The following is a 26,324-nucleotide window of genomic DNA, read 5'->3' on the forward strand; positions in this document are numbered from 1 at the left end:
TTTGCAACTTCAAGAGAAAATCTCTAAATATCGCTACATTATGACTGTAGCAGCAAAATCATGTGTATGACAAAATTTAAACTGACTCACAATTTGTAGGTCAAATTCTGGACCCAGTGACATATATTTCAGATCTATATACTCCGATGCCATTGAAGTTGCAAGATGCAGCTGATGTGGTGGATTCCCCATCCTTGGAGATATTAAAGGTCAGGCTGGATAGGGCTCTGAGAACCCTGATATAGCTGTAGCTGCCCCTGTTTGTTGCAGGGGAATTGGACCAGGTGGCCTTTAACGGTGCCTTCCAACTCAAATGATTCTGCTTTATGATTCTTGGTATAGTTCAAGGCAGCAAGAGTTTACATGCAGAAACATCAGATAGACGTCAGCATTATTATATCCTTATCTTCACCTTGGAAATAGTTGCATAACAGAGCTGGGACTTAAGAAAACCCAGAAAGGTGCTAAAGCTCACCAGCAACAAGGGCTGTGCAGAACAGAGCACACAGGAGTGGTGATTCTTCTACCATGGTGATAGTGTAGTATAGGAGAAGGTCAAAGCTGAGACAAATAAAGACAAAATTTGGGCAAAACAAACAAACAAACAAAAAAAGCTCTAGAAAATGTTACACACACAAGAAGAAGGTATAATGACAAAGCTTGTCCTGTAAACAGACGTCTAAACAGAGCTGACAAAACCATCCTTTCAGCCAGCACTCCAGGTTGCTGCGCCGCACGCATGATGGCAAAAGACCAGTGACCTAAGCAGACCTCATTGCAGAGACGTTTCCTGCTACATGGCTACGTGGAATCAAATTGCAAATAATATAACCGCTGGACACCTTGACCTCAAAAGAAAATGCTGTTTTAGCTTATTAATAATCTTTAATGACTGTTTTGTTCCTGTAAGAGTGTCTGGGTGGTCACTTGGTATCAAGGGAATTGGCCTGGCTTCGTAAAATCTAGGTAAATCTAGTAAGATCTAGCCTGCCATCTAGTAAAGTTTAGGCTCAGCCGACTGACAGCTCTTCCCAAGAGTACTGGAATGGAAATTGATGGCACAGGCTTCCCGTGTGGCTGGGGATCCTGACACTGACAAATAAAAGCCGCACAGCAATGGAAATCTGCACACTGTCATAACTCATGGAAGAGAAAGCACAGAAAGAAGTAATTTAAGGAAGAAAGGTATGCATGTTTATACACTTTCAAGTGAACGTGTCTTGCTCTTGATTCTCAGACAGTAAGAGTCTGTGAGCCTACATACACCTGCTCAGTGGGAAATCATCCAGTTTTGTCAGGTTTAAACGTGCTCTGTTAAAATCTAAAGGCAAACTCATAGGTGGCAGGTGTAAAAGTTAAGTTCTGGAGACTACGATTTTTTTTTAATAGTTACATAAAAAATAAAAATAATCAGTGCTGCTCCCATTTGATTATTGTCTTAAAATCTGCCTGATCCTTAGACAAATCAAAACAACAAATCCCACAGCTCCTGCAAGTCCTTGCAAGCTCATTGACTCCAGCAGCACTGCTGTCTGAGTGAAGCCGCAGGGCTGACAGAATTCAATAGGACAAATTCACTCCTGGATCCATCCCAGCCTCTCTCTGTATACCTTGGCAGGCACATCTGCTGGCCACAAGACTGCAACAAGATAGGAAACAGAAGAGGTAAAAATCAGACCCATCCTCCCCTCCACTGACAGGTCCCAGAAGATTTGTGGTGTTGCTATGAGAGGTCCAGGGCCAGGAGTCCTGCAGAGGCTCAGCTCCAGGGAGACGGGAGGAGTTTTGTCTACACTCTGCAGCTGGCTGCCTTCCCATGCAAATGATGCATGAGGATTAGCTTCTGTGCCAAAGTAAGCACAAATAATTTTGCCTTGACTTGAATGTTAACAAATGTCAGAGCCTCTGTGAGGTTTGAATGGTAATTTTAAAAAGCAGCTATTTAGGAACTTTTGAATGAGACCTACTAAATATGGTGAGTTTCAGAGTTTTCTGTTGTGAAGACAAGAGCATCAGTGCTGATGTCCTCCTTAAAGATTGTTTAATTTAAATCTTTGCCTATCTATCTTCCTTTTAATAGTTATATATTTCTAAGTTTCTTTCGACTTCAGTATACTAATTACTGTAAAACTGAATGGCCTCACTCAAATCCAGACCCAGTATATCCTGCTGACTTGTGTGACAGTTTTGGAGCAGGGTGCCAGTTCACAAGAATGAATAACATAGTTGCAGCTATTATATGGTTGGAGGTACATTTCCAAAGTTGTAAGCAGAATGTGAAACAAACAGAACATTTTCTTAGGGACAAGGTAGACAGAAAAGTGATGTTCACAGAATCACAGAATGGCCCAGCTTGGAAGGGACCTCAAGGATCATGAATCTCCAACCCCCCTGACACAGGCAGGGCCACCAACCTCCCCATTTAATATCAGACTAGGCTGCCCAGGGCCTCATCCAATCTGGCCTTCCATACCTCCAGGGACGGGGCATCCACAGCCTCTCTGGGCAGCCTGTTCCAGCACCTCACCACTCTCTCTGTAAAGGACTTCCCCTTGACATCCAATCTAAATCTTCCCTCCTTCAACTTCAAACCATTTCCCCTTGTCCTGCAGTTATCTACCCTTTCAAAGAGTTGATTCCCCTCCTGTTTGTAGGCTCCCTTTAGGTACTGAAAGGCTGCAATGAGGTCACCCCACAGCCTTCTTTTTTCCAGGCTGAACAAGCCCAGCTCCCTCAGCCTGTCTTCACAGGGGAGGTGCTCCAGCCTCCTGATCATCCTCATGGCTCTCCTCTGGACCCTCTCCAACAGCTCCCTGTCTTTCTTGTACTGGGGGCTGCAGACCTGGATGCAGTGCTGTAGATGGGGCCTCACAAGAGCAGAGTAGATGGGGACAATCACCTCCCTGTCCCTGCTGGCCACTCCTCTTCTGATGGAGCCCAGGATGCCATTTGCTTTCTGAGCTGCAAGAGCACACTGCTGGCTCATGTTAAGTTTCTCATCTATCAAGACCCCCAGGTCCTTCTCTGCAGGGCTGCTCTCAAGGACCGCTCCTTCGAGCCTGTATGGATGTTGGGATTCCTCCGGCTCAAGTGCAAAACCTTGCACTTTGCCGTGTTGAACCTCATCAGGTTCACCCAGGCCCACCTTTCCAGCCCGCTGAGGTTCCTCTGAATGTTATCTCTTCCTTCCACTGTGTTGTACTCAAAGACCATTTAAACCACTCAATGGTGGTGCCTCAATGGTGGTGCCATCAGCCACTGTCTAAGGTGAAAAGTGTAACCCATGTCTATAATGTTGTGTTTTAATGAAACAAAGAAACGTGTCTCCTCTGTGGCAGTGCATATCAACAATATACAGCCTTCTGTGTTTGGAATAAGCAGCCACCTCATTTCACACAAAATTGAAAGGATGTGTGGAAAAAGCAATTCTAGCAATTCATAACACCAATCCTATCATTAATGACGAGTGAAAAATTTCGTTTATTGTTTCACTTACATTTCTGATATTATTTGTCTGAATACAGAGTATTGACTGGCTTTTTTCTATGAACTGCAAAGCAATAATGAACATTTTCATACTTTTAATTTGCATTCACTGTTTGCTATTGCACTAGCACAGATTTTGACACAAGCAAAAACGCATTGGAAAGAATATTCCAATTTCCAGTGGAAATATGCATGTCAGATTAAAAGGTTATTTAAAAGGTATTCCTTTCCTGAATTATGTCTCAATGATCATCCTCCAATCCTGCCATGCCCATGAATCTTGCTTAGGTTTTGAAACCACTGACATGAAGGAAATCACTTAATTTTACTCACTTATACAACTGAAGAGAATTGTTAAAATTCTCTTTCTTTCGCTTGTACTGATTTCTGGAGTATGATAGAGGGTTAATCAGAAGTATTTTCTACACTCTGATAACTGTTGTAGAGAAAACTACATGAGGCTCAGCTGTGACAGCCTTGAATAGAACATCAGATTTGCATCTAAGCTACGTATTTTAGAAAAGTTGCCCAATTCCATAAAGTCTGACTCTTCCATACCAAACTGTTAGCAGTAAGTTCTCTGTCTTCAACGATTTTTGCTTCCTTTCATTAAGGAGAAAAATGGCTACGTTTGAGGAGTATTTTGCTTTAGAGAGAGGAAGGAGATAAATATCTTTATTACGAGTGTCTCGGTGAAAAGACTGTGACAGCAGTGTTTGCTTCCATCTTTCATACACTGTCAGGTCCTGCAACCAGCTTTTCCCAAGATAACAGAGGCTCATGGATCACAATACAATCATAATTGCTTAACTCATCAAATGCTTTCAAACTGTGACCAAGAAACATGTAACAGTTATCAAAAGGAAAAGATGATGTAAGGAGATGAAAGATGGATATAAGGAGAAGTGGAGATGGTTTTTGCAACAGCTGTCTTCACATTCACTTCAATTAGTGTAAGCCATACTAGAAGTGGTGGAAATACTTGCTGCTACTGACCAGCATCAGGAAGAAAGAAGTGACAATACTTCTAAGCTGGCAAGAGATGAAAGGCATCTCACTTGGAAACAAAAGCAACTCAGCAAGCAAGTCTGCTAAGAAGTCAGATGCAATGTGTGATTAGGCATTACTTTGACAAATAGAAGCTACATGCTTTCAGCTCTACATGAGACATGAGGTTGTAAGTGACACTGCAAAACTCCTGCTGTCACATCCTAATACCAAGGCCATGGAAAGACACAGAGGTTATACTACTTGCAGTCCTTAAGAATCACCAGTGCTGTCACATGCTCTGCTCTTACCTTAGATAGTCATTAGACATTTAAATATTTGCAGCTGTACCAGGCTACTAGGAGCTTGGTGCTTTATTGACGGTTCTCCTGAGGTGGAAGACTGGAATAGGGAACAGTTACAGGTGTCTTTGCAACTGTGAAGTTTTATCTTCTTCGAAATCGAGAGAACAATTTCAGTTAAATATTGCAGCTTCAATTCCTACCAGTAAGTATTCAACTACTCCAGCCTTCACCTGCAAGCAGTCCTACTGGTGTACAGAACTACTCTGATTGTAAGGACTTACTTAGTACTAGAAAGGTAATAATGAACTGAAATCAACGTTCATGACCTTTTTAACTATTCATTTATGGGGGTCTACCTTGAGTTGTCCTTTCCAAGGTCCAAGAATTTATAAACTTTGTCCAGTAACTTGAGACAGAAACCTCCATACTACTCAGCAACATATGCAGGTCATAAATTAAATTCACCTCTGTCTATCAACACAGGCCATGTTCTGACACCATCGCTGCAGCCTCTTCATGTCTGTACAGCACACTTGGTGGCAGTGCAGTTGGCAATGCTCCCCTTTAAACTAGTTATAATAGCAACAAGAGTAATGCAGACAGCAGCATATTCTGTGGACTGTACAAACCTGATGAAAATCCTGGATGTACACGTGTGTGATGGTTGTGAGCCTCCCCCTCCCCCCCACTGCAGCCTATAGTAATATGTTTTTATGACTGCTGAACTGCACACCACTTAGATTAAAGCTAGTTCAGTTATACTCAATCATTTCCATTTACTTTTTTAAAGATAGTGTAAGTGCCAGCTCAAAAGGTTGAATGCTAAATGTGTTTTCCAGATATCTAATGCCCTATGATATATCTGAGCAAGAACAACCCCCCGAAACTGCATGCAAATACTTACATTTTCACTCATATTCTGCAGCATGGTTGCAACTTTCAGTAGTAATACAGAGTATGGTTTAAAAGTAATTTATTACAATGGTGTATCTTTCAAGGAATATAGCAACAGATATTGAAAGGAAGCATTTGCATCACAGTCAGAACATACTGTTTCTCCCCTCCAGAACAAACACAGAGCTCTGATACCCTTTAGGTCTCTCTTGTCTGACAAATACGAATAGGAAAGCAAGCAAGCAAAAACATACAAAACATCTGATTATCAGAGAGTATAGCTTCCTGCATGTTGCACAGGACTTAGGCATTCCTATAAGGAATATTGTTTCTACAGATTGGGTGTTTTAGACCCAATCACTCTGTCTGCACTTACTAGCAACCGTATCTAATGCGATGTGGTAATCTGCTACCTCCCATATTCTTGTTCACAGGAAAACTGGCATTGAGCAATGACCTGGCCAATGGCAGTACGTGATGATGAGTTTAGACAAGCAGTCAGTGCAATTCAGAGGTACTATCTCCCTTTCAAATGTCACACCCCAGTGAAAAATCTGGGAACTGGAAATACCACTCTGACACAATCAGGTAGCAGCAAAAATATTACTCCCATGTTGAATGAACTAGAAACACATATGCAATCTTCTGTTGTGATGTGTCTTCTATCTGTAGACCTTTCAGAATCCTTTACCAGCCATTTTACGTGCCACATACTCACTAACCTGGGTGTGTCTATGTCGTGCAAGTCAGTAAAATAAACTTACCGAAGTTGTTGTGTTCTCTGTAGAAGTATAACCACATCTAAGATTAAAAAAAAAAAAAGGACAGCTAAATTTACAGAATGCTCTACTTCTGCACAACAGCACTGGCACAGAACGAGCAAATGACATCGTTAACTTAAATTCCTGCTATTACACTGGGAACTCTACATGTTTAGAAACTGACCAGAGCATCAGAGTTAACTGTGATGAAAAATAGCCCTAGAGGAATTATTCCTACATATCACCAAATGGAAAAGTATGGTCTTTCTGTAGCTTTAGAGAAAAATATCACCAATTCTCTTTTAAGTGCATCATTAAAGTTTAATATAAAATAAGCACGATCATATACAAGCATAGCTCTTCACTTTTCTCACATTATATGCCATTCAGAGTCAGAAAACAATTTATGACACTGATTTTATATACATTACTGACTTGTCTCTTCCAAGTAGTTTTGGTGCCAAAGATTGTGCCAAAACTGCAGCTATTGCAGAAGACTCTACAAAGGAACACTTGAGATCTTCATACGATTTTAAGCATGCTAGCAGAGAATCTGCATTTCTGTACAATCTACTTCTTCCACATCACAGGTTAGAAACTTCAAAAGCAGCAAAAACTTCTTAAAGAAATTGCAAAGAGAAAAACTGACAAGAATGCAAGCCAACCCAAAGGTGTGCGCTGGCACTAGCTCTGATGCTATTTGCACTGTCACTGTTGTGCTCTATGACAAAAGACTGCTCTCCAAACAGTAGCAGCATTCTGCCCCTTTCTGCTGAGAATCAGCCACAGCACTTGAGAATACTAAGGCACGCCTTGAAAAACTTCCATTGTAAATGCAATTGTGTTTGTACCTCAAAAGAGGGGAACAACAGACACTCAGAAATTACCACTGAGGGATAACCCCCCCTTGTCTGTTGGACACGTGCCCATTTGCCCATATACCCAACGCCCATCAGTTCACCAGACCATGTCAGCTATCGCCCTCCAAAGGATATAACTACAAGTGACAGTTGCTTGGGTTTGTATTTCATAAAGAAGAAAAAAACCCAATTTAAGACGAAGTAATACAATTTTTGAGTGCTCTCTTCTCGCAAGTTTATTTTGACTTCTCAACTTGAGCATTGCTGTGTTTGATTTTTAATGCCACAGTACCTTCACTTGGAAATAAAATTCTTCATCCATAATCACTGTGAAAACAAACAATGAACATTTTATTCTGTTCTCTCAGGGTCACATGAATGACACATCTTTGAAATAAAAAGAGCAACCAGTGTCCCTAGCAGAGTCAAAACAATCCTTTCTCTACAAAAGGAAAAGCACAAAGGGTGATGCATAGGTCTCAAAAGTTTTAATTAAATTTGGAACCTAGTAGATGAATTTTGTTCTACATACAGTTTTCAGGGGATAGAATTCACTTTAAGATGAGGAAAAACTAAGGATATATTCCTTAAAACATAATGAAAGTGAGAGAAGCAAGGTGATCCTATAAACCAGTGATGTGGGATTTACAGCTAGGTAGTTTGTGACCTTTAAACTGACATATCAGGACCATAACGTTCTATACGTAATTCTGTGGGTGGAAGTAGAATTACTGCAGAAAGGACATTCTCCATTGTGAGCTTTGCTTCTACAGGATTCTAGCTACATTAAATCTGCAGCTTTGTGTGTAAGAGTAAACTGTAACAGGAGTCAGCAGGATTTGGCATTAACATGAGGTATTATTACAGATTCCTCTGCTCAGACTTCATCCCAAGCCAACTTCTTTCCACGTGAAAAATGATATGAAAAATGGTACCTCCTTACTCTAGATACAGTTTCTTGGATTTTTTTAATAATACTGTCTGGTTCTATGTCTAAAAAGACAGACGTATTACTTCTGATTGTAAACAAAACTATGATAAATGGATGCGTGCCTAATGTGTACCTTTCCTTATGCATCTACAATTAAAACCAGTAGCATACTTCAGTGACATTACTGACCACACATAATAGGGAAAAAGAACTCTGCCTTTTTAGATCAAGACTCAAGTTTATAGTGCTTACATTAAAAAATACCACTATTTCAAATTGCAAATGGAACTAATTCAGCATAGAAATAATTCAGACAGAAAAAAATATGGAATATTAGAGGATCACTTTATCACGTTACTTTTTCTGGCTGCAATTCTTAGGCTCTGCAGAATTTTGCCTTATTTGTCTTCAAACTGCAGAAAATTGCCTAATTCCAAAATAAGAAAATTGATCTCCTAGACAGCTGCTCATAAAGAGACAAAGAGGAGCAGAACTAACTATAGTTCCGTTCTGTTTAAAAAGGAATGTAGCACAGTCTTTAAATCCCAACTTGAGGTCTTTTGAAGATGGCTAACAATAAATGCCACAAGCATCAAACAAAACAAAATGAAAAATAAATAAAACTCATGAAACAAAGAGACATTTTCATCTACAAGTTACTACAGAAGTGAGTTTAACAATGAATTCCATTCTACTTTGAGTTACGGTTACAGCAGCAAGGATTGAGGTCTATTTTTCAATTTTTTTCATCACACGTAACTCTTTTAACAGTGATGCAGTGGTTCTCACACAGCTGTCTAAGAACTGCACTGATTACTCAGTGCAACTTCTCCTTGTTTCCAGCTGCTAAGCCCCATTAGAAGCAGCTAAAAATACTTTAAATACATTCTTAACAGTATGTTTTTATATAATCAGTTGTTGCAGCTGCCACGTGGATAACAGGAGACGAAAGAACTGAATCAGCAATAAAATGAACTTTCACAGATGCGTTCAGCAAAGCTAAAACATGCACAATCTTTGATTTCTTTGGTTTGCAGACTCCTAAGAATCATATGGATATTTTTTTTTCCAAATTCTTAAGCAAAGCATTGGATCTGCTGAGATTGTGAAGTTACAAAGCTGATTAATTCACCAGTAGTGCAATCCCACTCTGAAATCTAAAGGCTGATGGAAAACACAATACCAAGTCTCCACAGTTTCTGTCAGAACTCTCCTGCTCTCAGAGTGATGCAGGGAAAGATAAATCAAGCAATTGCTAGATGACAGTCTTCTACAACAGTCCATGCAGAGGAAAAATCCTTGTTTTCAAAGAAAAATAAAGGACTGGTGGCTGCTAAGCCAAAGTGGAGCTGCGGAACTTACTCTTTGACTAGACTGTCTGCATCACAGTGAGCTTACGGACAGAGAGAAACAGCAGCAGGGAGGTTTGACTCACGTGGGTTTGAAGGAGCTGGACAACACAAAAAGTGTTGAACAAACCAGGGCCAGTATGTGTAATACAGGGCACGGACTCTTCACTAACTAAAGATCAGCATCTACCCACGGGGCTTCTTCTTACATTTCAAGAAAGTGACACACAACGATTAACTAGGTCCGGAAGCGCTCATTTATATTTATTTATTATGGATTTAGTTTTTTTTTTTTTCTTTTTTCTTTTTTTTTTTTTTTTTTTGCTGAGGAACGTGCACTTCGGGATCTTGAAGTCCAACCAAAGGGAAAGAACAAGTCTCACATACGGTTGCACTGAGATCCTGTTTACTCCTCTGCCTTCTGCCTCCCCCTAAATGCACCGGTCAGATTTGGCTGGTTTCCAACGCAGGAATCAGAACACAGGAATTCCGTAATTAACGTTACACAACCTCTGACACAGGAACAAGGCCTCAAGCCTAAGGAAGATGACGTGAGCAGCGAGTGATGGCAATACAAGGTGCGTGCCCGCTCCCTCCACCGCTTCGCCCTGCTTTTCCAGAGGCTTTTCCAGAGAAACAAGGCAGCTCTGTGCCTGCTCCCGTTACTTTCGACTAGGATGGGGGCGTGAACGAGGCCGCCCGGCGGTGAGAACCGTCCTTTTACAGCTCCGGCCGCGCTGCCCTAAGGTTGTGCATAGAGGACGGCGATAACAGCCGGCTGCAGCTCCGAGGGAACCCCGCGCGGTCACCAACCACCCCCCACACCCCCGCGTCCGTTTCTCCCCGCGCGCGTTCAAACCCCGGCCCCGCGCCGCCAAATCTCGCGAGACCGAACGCCATGCCGGAACCGGGCCGGGCCCCTCCCCTCCGCCGCGCGGCCGGCGGCCTCAGCGCCGCGCACTGAGCGTGCGGCGCCGCCCGCATCCCGGAAGCGCTTTACGGCCGCGCTCCAGGCCCCCTCCCCCTCTCCCTCCTTCCCCCCCTTCTCGGAGACCCGGGGCAGACCGGAGAGCGCCCCCGCACCCGCAGCAGGAGCGGGGGGGGCGCCCCCCTCCAACGGCCGCCGTCCCGACTCCAACGGCCGCCGTCCCGGAGGCCCGGGGCAGAGCGAGGGGCCGGGTGGGCATGCAGCCGCCGCTGGAGCCGAGCTCCCAGCGCAACACGGTGAGGAACGGCCGGGAGGGAGGGGAGGCTGGTGAACGGGCCGGGGGCGAGGCCTCCGCGCCGCCTCGCCGCCGCCCCGGCCCGGGGAACGTGGTGAAAGCGGGCCGGAGCGGATGGCTGCCCGCGGCTTGGGTTGGGGTACGGGGAAGTCAGGTCGGGGCCGCTGGGGCGCGGCGTCGGGAGCTGCGGGAGGCGGCGTTGGCTGCCGTGCACCCACGCAGGCGGCGGGGAGAACTTTGTGTTTTGTTTTTGGGGCTCTTCGTGCCGGGGCGAGAGGGTGGGCGGCTTCCAGGAGGGACTCCTGGTCTGCGTGGGCTGCTCCTGGTGTGAGATATAGGGGTGTAAATAAATGGGAGCGCGGGTAAAAGGGGGTGCTGCTGTCTCTTGGACGGGCTGACTGCAGCATGATGCTGCTGCTGTGGTGATTTGGCTCTGGAGGTAGCAGGGCCGTGGTTATGCTTATGGTGGTGTACTCAGCAAGACAAGGGAGGCAACCGTCCCTCCGTACTCAGCACTGGTGAGGCCTTGGTTTGAGTACCGTGTTCAGTTTAGCAGTTTTAGGCCTCTCAGTACAAGAAAGACATTGAGTACCTGGAGCGTGTCCAAAGAAGGGCAGTGAAGCTGTGAGGGGTCTGGAGCACAAGTCTAATGGTGAGCAGTAGAGGGAACTGGGATTGTTCAGTGTGGAGAAAAGGAGGCTGAGGGGAGAATCTCTGCAACCACCTGAAAGAAGATTGTAGTGAGGTGTGGGTTGGCCTCTTCTCCCAGGTAACACTGATAGGATGAGAGGTAATGGTCTGAAGTTGCACCAGGAGAGGTTCAGGTTGGATATGAAGAAAAATTTCTTCTCAGAAAGAGTGATAAGCCATTGATAGAGGTTGCCAAGGGAGACTGCGTGGTCACTGTCCCTGTGGGTGTTTAGGGAAAGGATAGGTGAGGTGCTGAGGGGCACCAATTAGTGAGCATGGTGGCGATGGGTTGACAGTCAGACTACATGATCTTAGTGGTCTTTTCCAACCATAAATTATTCTATGATTCTATGCTCTGTCCAGAGTCTTCTCTTGAGGTCTGTAGCAGTTTTCCTCTTTCCCTCTTTGTCCATTTCACACAGATACTAAAAGTAGATAGACTGACCAATCTTGTTGGTGTGCTGATAGGTGCCCATTATTTTTAGTGCTGATATCTACTATGATTGAAATTGAGTAGTAAGTGTTCATTTGTAGGCTTGTAAGATTCACTTGATCGGGGCTGTTCTCAGATGACTTAATAGAAATATGTGTAAAACTTACCAGGAAAGCCTGAATGATCAGAGGTTGATAACTGCTTGGATAGCTTTGATATATGTATATATACATTTTCTTTTTTTCTTTCAGACTCATGAGAAGAGCACTGCTATCTTCTGCCCCTTGTCCAAGCATATGATGTGTTAGCATATTTAATGTAAAAAGAAGAAACGTCAAATTCATTTCCTCTTACAATGAGAGAGGAACAGCATTCTTAAAAATTAAGTATTTCACAACACTTCTTAAAGTCAGCCCTTTGTCCTGCCCTGTGAATTAGTGTTGGCTGAGGGCTGCGGTGTAAATAATCATCTAACAAAGTGTGTATAGGCTGTCTCATTTCCTCTATAAAATGTATCAATTTTTACATGTGTTAGTAAAGGAATATGCAACCAGCATTTGTCTGTCTTTAATCTTAAATCTTTTGTCTTAAGCACGGTGAGATGGATAAGAGTGATAGATGCACTCCGTAAGTTGACTGCAGTTTCAGGGTTTATTTTCATCTGGCTCACATCATAACTTTTAATACAGGTGACTGCAGATAAACGTGAAGAGGATATTGTGCGATCTGTGTCCATTTTCTTCTTCTTTCCTAGATCTCATTGAGGCTCCTTCTTTCTGTTAGTCATCACCGTGAGAAATATGAGTTGAATAGCTGTTGTGAAAACCTACCTTCTTTTCCACCTAGTTTTTGCAGTATGTCTGTTCTGATGCTGCTGAGTGGCGGAGGAGTAACCCTTTTAATTGTAAATGATTCTTTTGCATTCTTCCAAAAGGATAATACACAGTTCTTAATGTTGAGTGGTAACAGCTTGCCTCTGTCACTTCTTGAAAGCTACTTACATAGATCTGAAACAAAAGTAAGTTTTTGGTTGAGCTAAGCTGTAGATGCTTTCTCCTAATTTTGATCCTGTAATGATTTATAGTGTGTATTTGAAATAGGATACGTAGCCCCAAAAATATTCTTGGTTGGATGTAGATTTGCATATTTCTATCATGTCTGCTTAGTCATCCAACTCTACTATAGCATGACACATTTTGCTCTAGGAGTGTCTGCGTAACACTCTTTCCACTACTGTGAGCTGAAGCAAGTGCAGTATCTATTGTGTATGTAGTTGTCTCTACACGCATAAATGTAAGTAAATATATCTACAGAGAAGGACTTTATTTGTTGCATTTGAATGACAGGTGACAAGCTGAAACTAAGAGAGACTTGTATATAGCCTCAGATTTTTTCAGAAACATCTGTTGGACTGCTTTTGTAGGCAGGTGTTTCAAGTTACAAGGTAGAAATATCTGCTACTTGTGGTTTTGCAGTGTGTTTTCCTGCCTTATTACTGTCTTTACACAAACAGGGAGGTCCAAAGCCTAAACTGGGAATTGGTAGTTATCTATGTAATGTGGATTTTCTGTTTACTTGTTTCTGTGAAGGCATAATATAATAAAATATTGTCTAAAGGGTGATGTTAACTGGCTTGTGAAAGACCAAGTATCATATTTTTGAGATCGCATGTGTGGTAATTTCACAGTGGCAGTTTGCACATGGGAAGCAACTTCTTCTACATGGAAAGATGAGAGGGAGTTCAGAAATATTTGTTTAGAGTCATTTATGAAAATGTTAAAGGTGTTGATTTAAAAAAAATTTCCAGAACAGCTTCTTAAGTTCTGCCAAACCTTGAACTCCTTCAGAGTTACCCATGTGAAAGGCTTTCAAATTAAATATGCAGTCTGCAAATTCATCTCCAGTTTAAGGCACAAAATGTTAGACCTGATGCTGCTCTGGTAGGAGGTATTGTGGTATAAAGTATCCTTTATGATCTCTTATTCTGTGAAGGTACAGAATCTGTCAGCAAGTCCTGTGCTGTGTCAGTCAGTGCTTAAAAGATGGCACTGTAGTATCAGTATCCAGAAGACTCTTGGATGCTGAACCTTTTTTATTGTTGTGAGAAGCTGCAATCATCTGGCAAAATTCAGTGTGTAATAAGATGGTGAGACAAACTGTAGTGTTGCTCATAAACGATACAGATCAAGATTGTCAGGGAGTTCTTAATGTTTGTTCTTTTTCTCTCTTTAAGGATAAATTATATTATATAGATCACTCAGGGTGAGTCTCAGTTTCATGACAGAGTGGACCTAATGTTTCAGTGTTTGTGCATCTCCTTGATTATGACTTCAAATGTTTCTCCTACTTCAAGTGCTGTTTTGTAACAGCCAGCATATCAGTACAGTATCAAAGTGAAGAATTTCATCCCCAGTAAGTTTTTGTAGCACAGCTTTTTGTTCTTAAGAAGCAATTGTTCTTGGATTCTAGTGGGCTTTATTTTACCAGGGCCTGAATTTGAAGTAGTGGTATTTGAAAAACATCTTTAATGTGTTACCAGATTCTGTCCTGACATAACTCTTTCATAAGAAAATTACTTCTCCTTTCATTCTTTTCAGAAGTCGTATAAAGCAGTAAGCAAACAGTAAAGCTACAGAGTTAAAAGGTCGTTGTGCTATAGCAGTGTTCAGTAGCCTATCACAGCTGGAGTGTATGTTTTGCTATTTAGTGTATGCTTGCTGATGGATAATTGAGAATATTTTCTTAAAAATATTTTTTGGCTGATTACATTCAGTCAATCATGTTCCGCAGTCAATATGCTTTAATTAAATGCTTGCAGTCAAATGAAATTGTATGTCCACTGAAGTGGATGTTAATTTGAAAAGTGGATTGGTTTCTGTGAAATCATAGTTGAGTTAAGGATACTTTTAGAAAAAAGAAAAAATAATAATGCTATCAGCATTTGTCTCATGTATGAGGCAGAAAAAATATGGATACTTTTCTAAAATGTTTTCAGTGTTGACCGTTCAAATTTGGTGAAAAGATCCCCAGCCATGCTCATGTTTTAATCTGGTTGTGACTTTAAGCTTTCCTTTTTCCATTCCTTGGTTATATTTGGAGGTATTTGTCCTGAAGTCTCATCTGTTAAAGGCATTTTTACTGGTTTACAATGTCTTAGGCTACTGAAAATAGCTTGTGAAAGGCTTCTCTTATTCTTCATGTGTCATTGAATTTGTCACACTGTGTATAAAACCTTGAGTGTGATTATTTCTGTTCTATGGGGAGCTTGTATTGGCTTAACTCAAGCATGAATGTTTACTCCTAACACTTGGAAGAGTCAGGGATTTGTTTTCTTTTTTTTGTATTGAGCATGCAATAAGTAATAGCGTAAGAGAGCATAGAGGGTTGTTCTTTACCTGGATTTTGTGCAAGTTTTGAAAGGAACTTAAAATTTGCCTTTTGTATGTGTGTTCTTGAAGATGAGCTTGCAGAAGCTGTGGGCTGGGTGCTAGAACATTGCTGTTGTAATGTGCTTGTTTTTCTTTGCTGAAACTCTTTAAGATCGTCCTGATGGAATGGTGATTCTTGCTATTGTCGAATCAAAAGTGACTTATGTAGTTAAGGCAAAGTGGTAATTCTGTACAATTTCACTGTTCTTTCACAGTTGTTCAGAAAAAGGTTAATAGAGTATATTGTTACTAACTAACATTTCTATGTCAAATATCATCTTTCTTTCCATTGATGCCATGAAGGCATTAAAACCTCTTTTTTATTTTTTCTTTTCTCCTTAGCAATTTTACAAAAATGCCACTTGTACAAAACCAGGTTTTTGCTTCTGGGTGATCTGATGGTGTACAGATGTGACTTTAATAACCTGGGCATTGTTGGCTGCGTTTTAATTGAACTCATAACACCCAGATTTTAAAAAGAAATATTTTAATGCTTTTGTAGATTGATGTGTGTTTGTAGCTCGCTATCAAGTGGGCAGTATTGGGCAACTGTTCTTTTAGTGAGGATCTCTGCTTTGTTTCCTGCTGTTATGATAACACTGTGAAAGAAGTGGTCATAGTACCTGTTCCACTAGCAGGTAACGACAGATGAGTCTCTGTTCATGTCTTGATTCCTTTTGTGTTTGAGTTTTTTCTTTTTCTTTCTTTTGCTTTCTTTGTGTGTCCAGTTTACAGGAAGAAAGGTCTGTGAGAAATAAGTCTCTAAGTTATCTTCTGCAGTGGAATAACTTTTAAAATGTCAGAGTGACCCTCTAACATGAAATCTACCTCTTTGCTTCTGAAGCCCTCACTAGATAGAAAAAATGCTTCTTTTGCTTTAAAGAAAGTTCCAAGTCAAGTAAATGTTCCATCTGCCAGTCTTTTTTTAGATTTGGGAGCTAAGGTGAATGAGGCTGAAGAAAGCCTTCAGGCTAAGAGACCTAAGTAAGGTCAGTTTTCTTATCAGTCTTCAGAAGTGACCTTCTCCTATATTGGAGAAAAAAGGAGAGAGAGGAAATTAAAGGGTCAGAAAGTAAGCGAAGCTGTGTTGAAACCAGAGTTTCGTCTGTGAAGAAGGGTTCCGTGAGAGGGGGAGTTAAAGTTGTCCTTTACAGAAGTCACTAATTCTTCAAGTTTACCAACTACAGAAATGAAACTCGCTCTTAGCAAGTTTGGAGCAATCTGGCTTGATGTTTTTAGCACCACTGAATGGATAACATCTCCCTGTACTGATGTGGACATTGAGGGATCTTCACTGATCTTTCAGTGATCACTGTCTTTCCTGTCGTTGCTCAGCAAGACGTTGGAACCAACTGCGCAGGCATTGCTAGTAGTGTGACAAAAAGCACTTCTGTTTCTGGAGGAGCCACCCAGTCACTTGAAAGCTGCTTTCCCTAAAGCTCAGACCACTTCCTGTAAAAGTTGTAACAAAAATGCCTGACAGATCTCTGAAGAGCATATGTTACCCAAGCTGTGATCTAGGCAGGGAGAGGACGGCTTGCGGTATGTGTGCAACTGAGGTCTCTGCTCTTCATTTGCAGAAGTCCTGGTGCAGTTTGTTCTCATGAATGGCTGGTAGCAGGAGGTCAAGAATTAGTTAGCATAATTGGCCAGGTTGTTAAGTCTGATGGATGATTTCCCTCTTGGAAGCAACTGAAAAGATAGCAGAAGTGCTCCTACTTTTCTCATATTTTAAGTAATTCTTTTTTTCTCAAAGGGAGCTTTCTGCATGGTTATTTCTTTTTCAGGACTGAGAGAAAAAGCTTTTTTATTTTATTTTTTAATTACTAGTCTTGTACGCATTGAAATCGTCCCCATGGGGGTTGCTGTTTATGGACTTAAGATTTGTAAGAACTGGATGGAGGGACAGTGGTGTTAAGGAGCTGACAGGAAAGTATCAGAAGAATTTGCAACTCTTATCTTGCATAAATTCTATTTAAGACAAAACTAAATAAGATTTTCTTTCCCCCTCCACTGCATTCCTGTTAAAGTCTACATATTTTTAGTCCTTTTTAGTCTTTTTTTTTTTTTTGGTTTGTTCTGTAATGAAGTCTAACAAATTGCCTTAATATCTCATAGTTTCTGAAAGGTATGAAAGAATTGATAGAATACTATAGAAAGAAAAGATTAAAATGTTTATCATGGTCTTTGATTGAGGAGGAAGGAAAAGTAGTTCTGACTCAAAAGTTTTTTTAGCTCTTGGTCTCATTCTCTCGTTATGTGGTAGGATATAAGATCCAGGGAGTACAGGCATGTCTTAACAATGAAAACTGTTCTAACAGTGGCAAATTTCTGTTTTGGGGCTACTCAGAATAAATTTGCTTGAGTGAGATCGTTGGTGTAGCTTTGATAATCGTATCCTCTTGTCCATTTGCAGAGTATTTATTTAAGATTTGTCAGTAGCAGTTTATAGTAAATCCCCCTGGTATTTTGAGTTAATTTTTAGATGCTATTTTCTGAACTATGTTTATATACTTTTTTTTTGGCCTGTGTTTTTGCTATCAGTAAAAATGCTTATGGTGAGTGCCACGTGCTTACGTAAGCTGCACTCATTTTTAAGTGAAACTATTTATGGCACAGGCTATTTAGTCTACTCAGAAAATGAGAATTCCACATGCTTTGGTTGGAGGGGGGAACGCATGCAGACTCGCAGAGTCTTTTGGTCTTTTTTCCTGTTTATTTTGTTGTTGTTGGGTTGTTTTGGGTTGTTGGTTTTTTGTTTTTGTTTTTTTTGTTTTTGTTTTAGTCTGGAATCTTTTTCTTCTATCTTTGTTTTTCAATGTTAAGTGTTGGGCAAATCATTTCTAAGTATTGTAAAATATGTGAGTTAGGTAAACATTATGTAATTGTAAATAATCTTAATTATTATTAAACTGTAAGAAGTTGCAGGCAATCAGAAAACTGACCATGATACTTCTGATTATTTATTTGCAAGTTATGTTATCTAGTTAGAATATCCTTGTTGGTGTGTGCATACAGCATGACAGAATGGCTATTCAGTAGACAGGTACTCATTTGTTGCAGTTGTTGTGGTTATTTCAGCAATATCTTGAGAAAATGGTGAAACAGTGGAATTACAATTGCATTAAACAGTGTTCAACTAGAGTTCCTGTGGATGTTATTTGAGTCAGTGACTATGGAAAAAAAAAAAAAAATGCTTAACATGAAATGAGCTTACTAAGTTGCAAACTTGAAGATTGAATTATAACAGATTATAGCATATGTAATTTTATGAAATATGTTAGACATGATGGATAATTCCTGAATATTTTAAGGTAATTTTAACACTTGCTATTGAGTACCTTTTTAGCAGTGATATTTGAGGCTTGCAAACATGCTTTTAGGTGTTTAATTCTTTCATGGCTCTAGATTAAACTCATTTCACTTCTGTGTATCTCATAAAAATACTGACATTTTCCCAGCAATATAGTTTGTACAGTTTGTCCCCCTGTGTAAATTATCTTCTGTTCTGTGATTCTTGATTACTTCCTTCTCAACTCACCTGGGTAGATAGCTATGACCACAATAAAAATCAAGCTAAGACCTCTTCCTGATTCTTTCAAACAAAAGAAAACGATCACTCAGAACAGAAAGTTTTAAGGGAGCTGGAAGCAATCAGTCCCTCTGCAAGCTTGGCTTCCTGGCTTGGCTGAATGTAGGTCATTTGGATGTCACAGGATACTGACTGCTCTATCACTTAGCCTTGTAAATAAGATTTCTAGTTACCAGTTTTCTTCTGTGTCTAAAACACTAGTATAACCAGTCAGTCACATCACTCTCTTCAAACCTACAGCAACCATGAGATGACAATCCCAAACAGACAGAAAGCTGCTACAAGGAGTGAGAACTGTGTGGCTTTTGAAATAGTCTCATTTGTTGCCCTGCTTTCTGTCTTACCTAAGGGAGGAGTCTGCTTCTGAGATACTCCTGGCCAGATCTCCTCATGATCGCTTTGGTCTGCCTCTTCTCACCCACGGCCACCTGCCTCTGGCCCAGCGTTTTGTATCTATTCTTGCATAAGGTTTCGTGTGCTTTTGAGATGAATGAGGGAGCTGATCCATGTAGTGTTTGGTGTCTGTAAATAAAAGCTTTGCTTTAGTAATCAGTTTAAGAATCAGTTCGCTATTTGATCTTCAAAATCTGTTCTTGTGCATTGGGAGGAGTAAGCATACAGGAAAAAGGAGAAGCAAATTCTCTTTCCAGAATTGTTGTATTAAAGTTGTTATGAAACAGTCAGACCAGACTTCCTATGTGATAGTTGGCTCTTGTGCAAGCACCTAATTCAGTTGTTAGCTTATGCTATAGTATTTTGTGCTGATAAATACTTGCTGAGACAAAGGGTTTTTTCACTCCAGAACTGAATTCCTCAAATATTGTTTTGTAGCAATTGGAGGTTGTGGATGCCCCATGGCTGGAGGCATTCAAGGCCAGGCTGGATGTGGCTCTGAGCAGCCTGGTCTGGTGGTTGGTGACCCTGCACATAGCAGAGAGGTTGAAACTAGGTGATCATTGTGGTCTTTTTCAACCCAGGCCATTCTGTGATTCTATAATGTTTCCAGAGTTCAGCAACAGCAGAAGCCCATCTCCTTTTCTGGAATTTTTCTGTGGTTTTCGCTGTTTGCTTTGTTCATTTTTTGTTCTCAGTTATGATAACACATGCTAGAGAGAAAATAAAAACATTTGGATGTTCAGTATTCCTTTCATTTAAAAGTTAAAGGTAATCATTTGAATTTTAATAGTTGTTTGCTGTATTATGTTATTAAAATTATTCATGTTATTAAAAGTCCTCGTCCTGAGTCCAGTTTAAAAACACACGTTATTCTTGACAGTGTTCAATTTTTGACAGCTGTTATGTAGTAAATATTTTGGTATAAAGGAGTAGTCCATAGTATGGTGTTTGAGCTTTCTTTGTATGCACTGTGTGGCTTTTTTTCTTTTTGAATCAGTTGGTCTGAGTGCATGTAACTGCATGAAGAAAGTCTTTACTCTTATGCATATTTGGAAGTGTGTTGATTGTTAGGGCAGTGACTCACTAGAATTATTTTTTGTCTCTAGTTTTTATGTATGTGGAAAGCAGTTCTGATTGAAGTGCGTGATTGGTTATGGAAATATGACAATTATCAGGCAAAGTAACTGGTATCCTGTATTTGGGCGTGTATGTACAAAGAGTTCAGCTTATATTTTCCTTGCGAATTTTCACAATGACTGTGAAATCTGTTGAATTAACCTGAAAACCTGGCAAAATACATAGTAAGAAGGATAAGCTGTTCACTTAACAGAGAAGAGAATTAGTGGCCGTGAGTGTCTGAAGAAGTCATTGGGGCTGTTTGGTTAAGTAGGGTGTGTGATTATTCACACTGTGATTTCAGAATCAAAACGGTAGGTTACAATGTTAATTTTATGTATTATTGCTTTTTCAGCTCTTTTGCTTCTGAAATCTACAAATGTGCAAGTGATAGGATGATAGTTTGCACATGGTGGCAAGCTAAAAGAAAGTAGGTTTAGGTTAGACGTGGGGTGGAAATTCTTTACCTTGCAGGTGGTGAGGCAGTGGAACAGGTGATCCTGAGAAGCTGTGGGTGCCCCATGCCTGGAAGTTCAAGGCTGCGTTGGATGGGGCCCTGGGCAGCCTGATCTCTAGAGAGTGGCAGCTCTGCCCACAGCAGTGGGGCTGGAACTAGGTGGCCTTTCAACCTGAGCAATTACGTGATTCATGCTGCTTGTTTCTGTGGTAGACATTGTTGATTCTTGGCTGCAGGGGAATACTGGTGGCAGTGTGTTTGGCTGAAGAGAGGTGACTGCAAATTATTTTAAACCTTGGATTTTCCTGATGCTTTGGCTTCTGCTGTATACAGGACTACACTAGTCTTGTGGGCAATTATGACACTGACGTTTTTTCGTCTGCATCCTCAGCAAATGATGCTTTTCTAGGACTCTAGGGAGTTAGACCAAGAGACCTGGCTTTCAGATTCAAATTCTTTGGATCTGAGTAAACAGCTGGATATGTTCCATGCTGTTTTGCTCTGGAAAACATGCATGCTGCCACTTTAGAAAAGTAAAGAAATAGGGAGGTTGGTTAAAGAACTACTTAGACACTTAGCATTTAAGTGAAGAAATCACTAACCCACACCACGTGAAAGACTTAAGCTCTTGTAGCTTGCATCTGCAACTATTCAAACTATTGGTTATCTGTTTCATTCTGGTATTCTTCTGACAGTGAATAGCACTAAGCATAACACAAATTTTAGGGTGGTGTAAGGAATGTTTCAAGCAGTTCTTTTGCTATTGTTTTACTAAGTTATCTGTCAACCTAACATTGAAGAATGGAGAGGTCTGACACAACAGAAACAAGTGTCACATTTAGAGAACACACCTACCTTGAGATGCTGGACCGCACCATATTGTTGTAGCAAAGTGAAATAATCTAAACGTCTTGAAGAATAGAATGTGTTAGTAACAATTTTAACTTTGAACTGTATTTGAGCACCCCCCCCCCCCTCTTTTTTTTCTCTCTTTCTCTAAAGCAGGATTATAGGGATAGCTTCCTCAAGGGGAAATGAAATCAGAGCAGTTTATCCTACCAGCCTTAATGGAGTACAGTAGGGAAGATCAGCATGAAAACAGTCTAGCTTTAGAGATGTACCGATTGCTTGAAGTGTTTAATATGCATGTTTAACTCACGTTTGGAAGAATGTTTTTGATGTAGAATAAATGTAAGATACTATAAAAATTGAAATTATGAATGCAGACTATCCTGATCAGTTACTTATTTTACTACTACTGGAAGTTTCAGAAAATGCACTTTATCCATTTGTCTTGTATTAGATTCTTTCCCATAGCTTGATTTGATGAAAGTGAAATTTGCTCATAACTTTTGCCATCAGGCAGCCATGCAAAGTCAACTGCTGAAAGACTGGCTACTAGGAAGGGACCTCTTTCCTTCTGATGTTTTCCTGTAAGCCTAGAGGTGTAGAGTGACATTTGTTTGAAATTTTCTTGGTAAAACTCATGATTACAGACAGAGGACTCAAGCTGTATCATCACATAATTGGCCTTTTTATACTCAGCTATTCGTAAAAAGTCATGCATCCTCAGCCAGGAATTGTGTTAATCTTATCTTCTGGCTTTGAAATTTTCTGGCCTTGTACCAGCCCAGCAGAAACAAACGTGGCCTGACTACTAATAACCTGTCTTTGCATACAGTGTCAGGGAATAATCAAACTATACTGCAAATATAAATTTTCTTGACCTACCAAAGTCATAATGTGTTTTAAATGAGAGGCCACGCATGGTCTTCAGAATCTCTTCATGCTGGTATGTAGCAGAGTGACTGAAATTCATAAAGCTTCTAATACAGAGGCTATTGAAATGCCAGAAAAAATTGGTTTCCAATCCTATGCTCTGGCTGGAGCGCACAGAAAAGCACAGAAGTTATTTGCAATGGGAAATTGAATGGGAAAGTTATTTACAATGAGAAATGGGAAACATCATTTGGGAAAAAGTTCAGCATTGGTTGCTGTCCTTTTACTGCTGCCATCTGTGGTCTCTCGGCATGCCTTTTTTTGATATTAAAACACCTGATTTAGTGCCAGTCTCTTTGTATGGAAAAGGATGCTCCAAAGCTTGAATCAGGGAAAGCTGTTGGATATTGTTCAAGTCCTTTGAAGCTGTACAGTAATTTTGGCAGGGATGCATTAGTGCTTTAAGATGAACAATTCTATTCACGGTCTGATCTTTCCATTATCTGTATTGGTTTTCCTGTTTATGACCTGTGATTAGGGAACAAGAGTGTCCCAAGTATCTAGACTTCCTTACAGAGATTTGCCACTGAAGCAATTCCACAAATAAGACACCTACAGCTCTATCTGGGTGTTGATTAGTCAAACATTATCCTGTACTACCAAGATTTCTCTCTCTGATACCTGGGTATAGAACTTGCTTAGGAAAACTCTTAAAGCTTTGCATCCACCGACTTATTTGTATCTTGTTAATATTCATTATAGAGAAGGCTGAAGAGGAGGTAGAATGAAACTGCTGTTTTAGTGAAGGAGTGAAAAGGAGTGCCTTAGTATTAGATATTTGTTTGTGCAAGACTTTTTTTTTTTTTTTTTTTTTTCTGCTATGGTCACATTCATCTGTTATCTTAAGATGAAAATTATTTCAGCTTATCCCCCAACAGACTTTCTGGGGAGATATCTCTGTATACAGACATTTTAAAAGGTTTGATCAGGAGTTTTATATGACAAACATAAAACATCTGGTTCTATCTATTTAGGCATATAAACGCTGGAAGACTTGCCTTATTTTAAGGTGTCTTTTCAGTTCCACTAGAAAATTGGGCAGAGCAGGTCCTCATCTGCAACACACACTCAAGCATCTGCATTCCTATACATGTGTATTTATAATCATATCTATACATATGCTTATACTTATTATTGTATTATAATCACGCAAAAATGAAAATTAATAGGTAAATATAATTAATGTGGTGCTGCATATTATGTAATCTCTGGCATGGCATCTCTTTGTGACACTTTGAGGGTATTCATGCAAAGAGTTGTTTGGGTGCATCACTGAACGGGCAAAGTCTTTTGGTTTCTTAACCAGTTCTCCTGCAATGATGCAAAAGACAGGCATGCTGTGCAACTTCTCTACTGTAGTTTGTAGCAATTAGATGTGTCAAAGAAATTCCTGCATTTGGGAGGTGGAAGCTTAATTAAAAACGTCAAAAATGGACATTTATGTTTTCTGGTGATTAGAGAGTTCACGTTTCTCTGCACTGTTGTTAATCTTCGAGCTGCTCCGTATTGCCTCTTCTCTTCCTTGTTTTTTCTTTGTCTGCCCCCTCCCTATTTCTGTCTTATTTTTTGTTCCTGTTTGTGTGTGCTTCTCCGCTTCCCTCCTCTGTTTCCTCTGTGTAGAGTCATATCCTCCATTAGCGTGTGTTTGCTGTGGATCCTGAAAGGAGATTTTCTTATCTTCTCACTTGACTGCGTATTTTTCTAATCTAAGATTTTCTTCTACTTTCAAGTGGCCAGAGTGAGACAGGGCTAGAAGCAGGCAGGCCTGAAACAGCATTCCATTAGTGTTTGTAGCACTTTTTTCTCTTTCTGCTTTGTAGTCTTTTAACTGCTCCTCTGGATGTAAGAGTTCTAGCAAATACAGTACATAGGCAGCATTTATAATAGATGTTGCTCTTGACATTATTGCCAGTTATATGAGCTGATTATAAGACAGCTCATTTAAGTTGAAATTAGTGCTAGTTAGTGTCTTGTTTTATCTTTGCATGAAAAGGAATATTCTGCACAAGTATAAATATGTTTTTCAATCAGTTTCTTTGCGGTGTGGTGCTGTTAAAAAAAAGTTGTCTGCATTGTGTCCTGTAGTGTTCTTATAGATGTAGTTTTCAACAGAATAGTCTTTGAGTTCAACTGGTGTACTTAACACAGAATATATTCAAGATTTGTCATATAGAAACCTCCGGGATACTTATCAGAAGACTTCTGCTCATCTGGTTGTTTTTAACTGTAGTTTATGACATTCTTGCTGTTACCTCAGTCAGAATTTTATTATGGCTATTTCAGAAGCAGTAAACTGATGATTTAGGTAAAACAGTTGACTTAGAACTTTTTTAAGGTAGAAAGAAGAGAAAATGGTTGAAATCTTAACTTCATTGTGAAGCTTTTTGCTGTGAGCCACCCAAATAAATCAAATAACTGACGCTATACCGCTGAATGCATGAAGTGCAGCCGTGTGCCTTTGTGGAACTAAAAGCAGTCTCAGACAACTGACCTGATTATGCAGCTTTTACTCAGCAAATGGACAGTAGCTTCTTTCAGATTTCTTGATAGCAGCTCATTTACGTAGAGCGGAGCAACCGTTTTAGTAGGGAGGAGGCTGAGGAACAGTGAAGTTGTAGAAGAATGAGGCATTTAGGGTTATTGTTTGAATATCAATTTGCATGTCAAGCATTTGATTTCTGAATGTGATTAACTCTAATATATCACTGTTTGTTGTTCGTGGGTTTTTTTTTTTTTGTGACAAAGTGATACACCGGTATTTTTCAATTGCGGCTGCTGTCTTCAGTCTTCTTGAAACTTCTGGGTTCGGTGAATGCTTACTATGAGCACCTGCAGAAAGAACAGTTTTCATTTTGTGGAAGTCTTGTAGGAGGTCTCCTTGTATTTTGACAGGTGTAAATGCATCTTACAACAAAGCCCACTCAGAACGTCTTACAAGCGAATTCAGTGTGGCCATCCATTAGTGATGCAGGAGCAAGAGTTGATCTGAAAATCACTTGTTCCGTGTAGGAGCTGTTGAGCATCTCTTTGGCTGGAACAGCATTAAATTCCTCTGGTTGAGAGAAATGCTGGATAGAGTCAAATTGGTAAGCTGTGGGTAATTCTCCCTCTATTGCAGTACTCCAACATATATTCTGTGAGAAAATTTAATGTCACTTTTGAGAAGAAGGCTCACTTTCTGGACTAATTGTGTATTAAACAATGTTCCAGTATTTTTTCAGTTTACTGGCAAAGTTTCTCTCAGCATAAATCTTGGCTTTCAGTAGCTGTTAAACTTGGAAGTAGGAATGGCAAGCTACTTTAGTGAACCCATGGATTTGTAATATGCTTTTTTCCATACTCCTTAGTACGTTTGATTTAATATATCCTCTTAAGGGAATATATATCCCTTCTGACTCATTTTGACTCTCAAAGTAGGATGTAACCGTGCATGTGTTATCAACCATGCAGCATTATCAAACTGCTTTTAGCAGGGCTAACGTTTGGAGTTTGTGAATTAGGAAATCTGTGAACTGGTTTACCTCAAGGTTTTTTTTTTTTTTAAGCCACAGCCAGCCTACAGTTCACAAATAGTCAGTAATCACAATTTCCTTGCGAGATTGTCAGTCCATCATCCTCATAGCTTTTGCTACTAATG

The 26,324-nt window shown here is 40.3% G+C and overlaps 1 protein-coding gene across 4 annotated transcripts in view; it reads left to right on the forward strand.

Moving 5' to 3' along the window:
- The first annotated feature begins 10,708 nt into the window (after positions 1–10,708).
- The window catches only part of TAB3 (TGF-beta activated kinase 1 (MAP3K7) binding protein 3), a 41,790-nt gene continuing 26,174 nt past the window's right edge, over positions 10,709–26,324 (forward strand). For all 4 annotated transcript variants that reach the window (XM_042809786.1, XM_042809787.1, XM_042809788.1 and 1 more), the window contains exon 1: positions 10,709–10,797. The gene's annotated coding sequence lies outside the window, so the exon portion shown is untranslated. The remainder of the gene's footprint in view (positions 10,798–26,324) is intronic.

Source organism: Centrocercus urophasianus, unplaced genomic scaffold (assembly GCF_019232065.1).
Source record: "Centrocercus urophasianus isolate 14NV4802_14NV808 unplaced genomic scaffold, USGS_Curo_1.0 seq_12, whole genome shotgun sequence".
In the NCBI taxonomy this organism is placed as follows: Eukaryota; Metazoa; Chordata; class Aves; order Galliformes; family Phasianidae; genus Centrocercus; species Centrocercus urophasianus.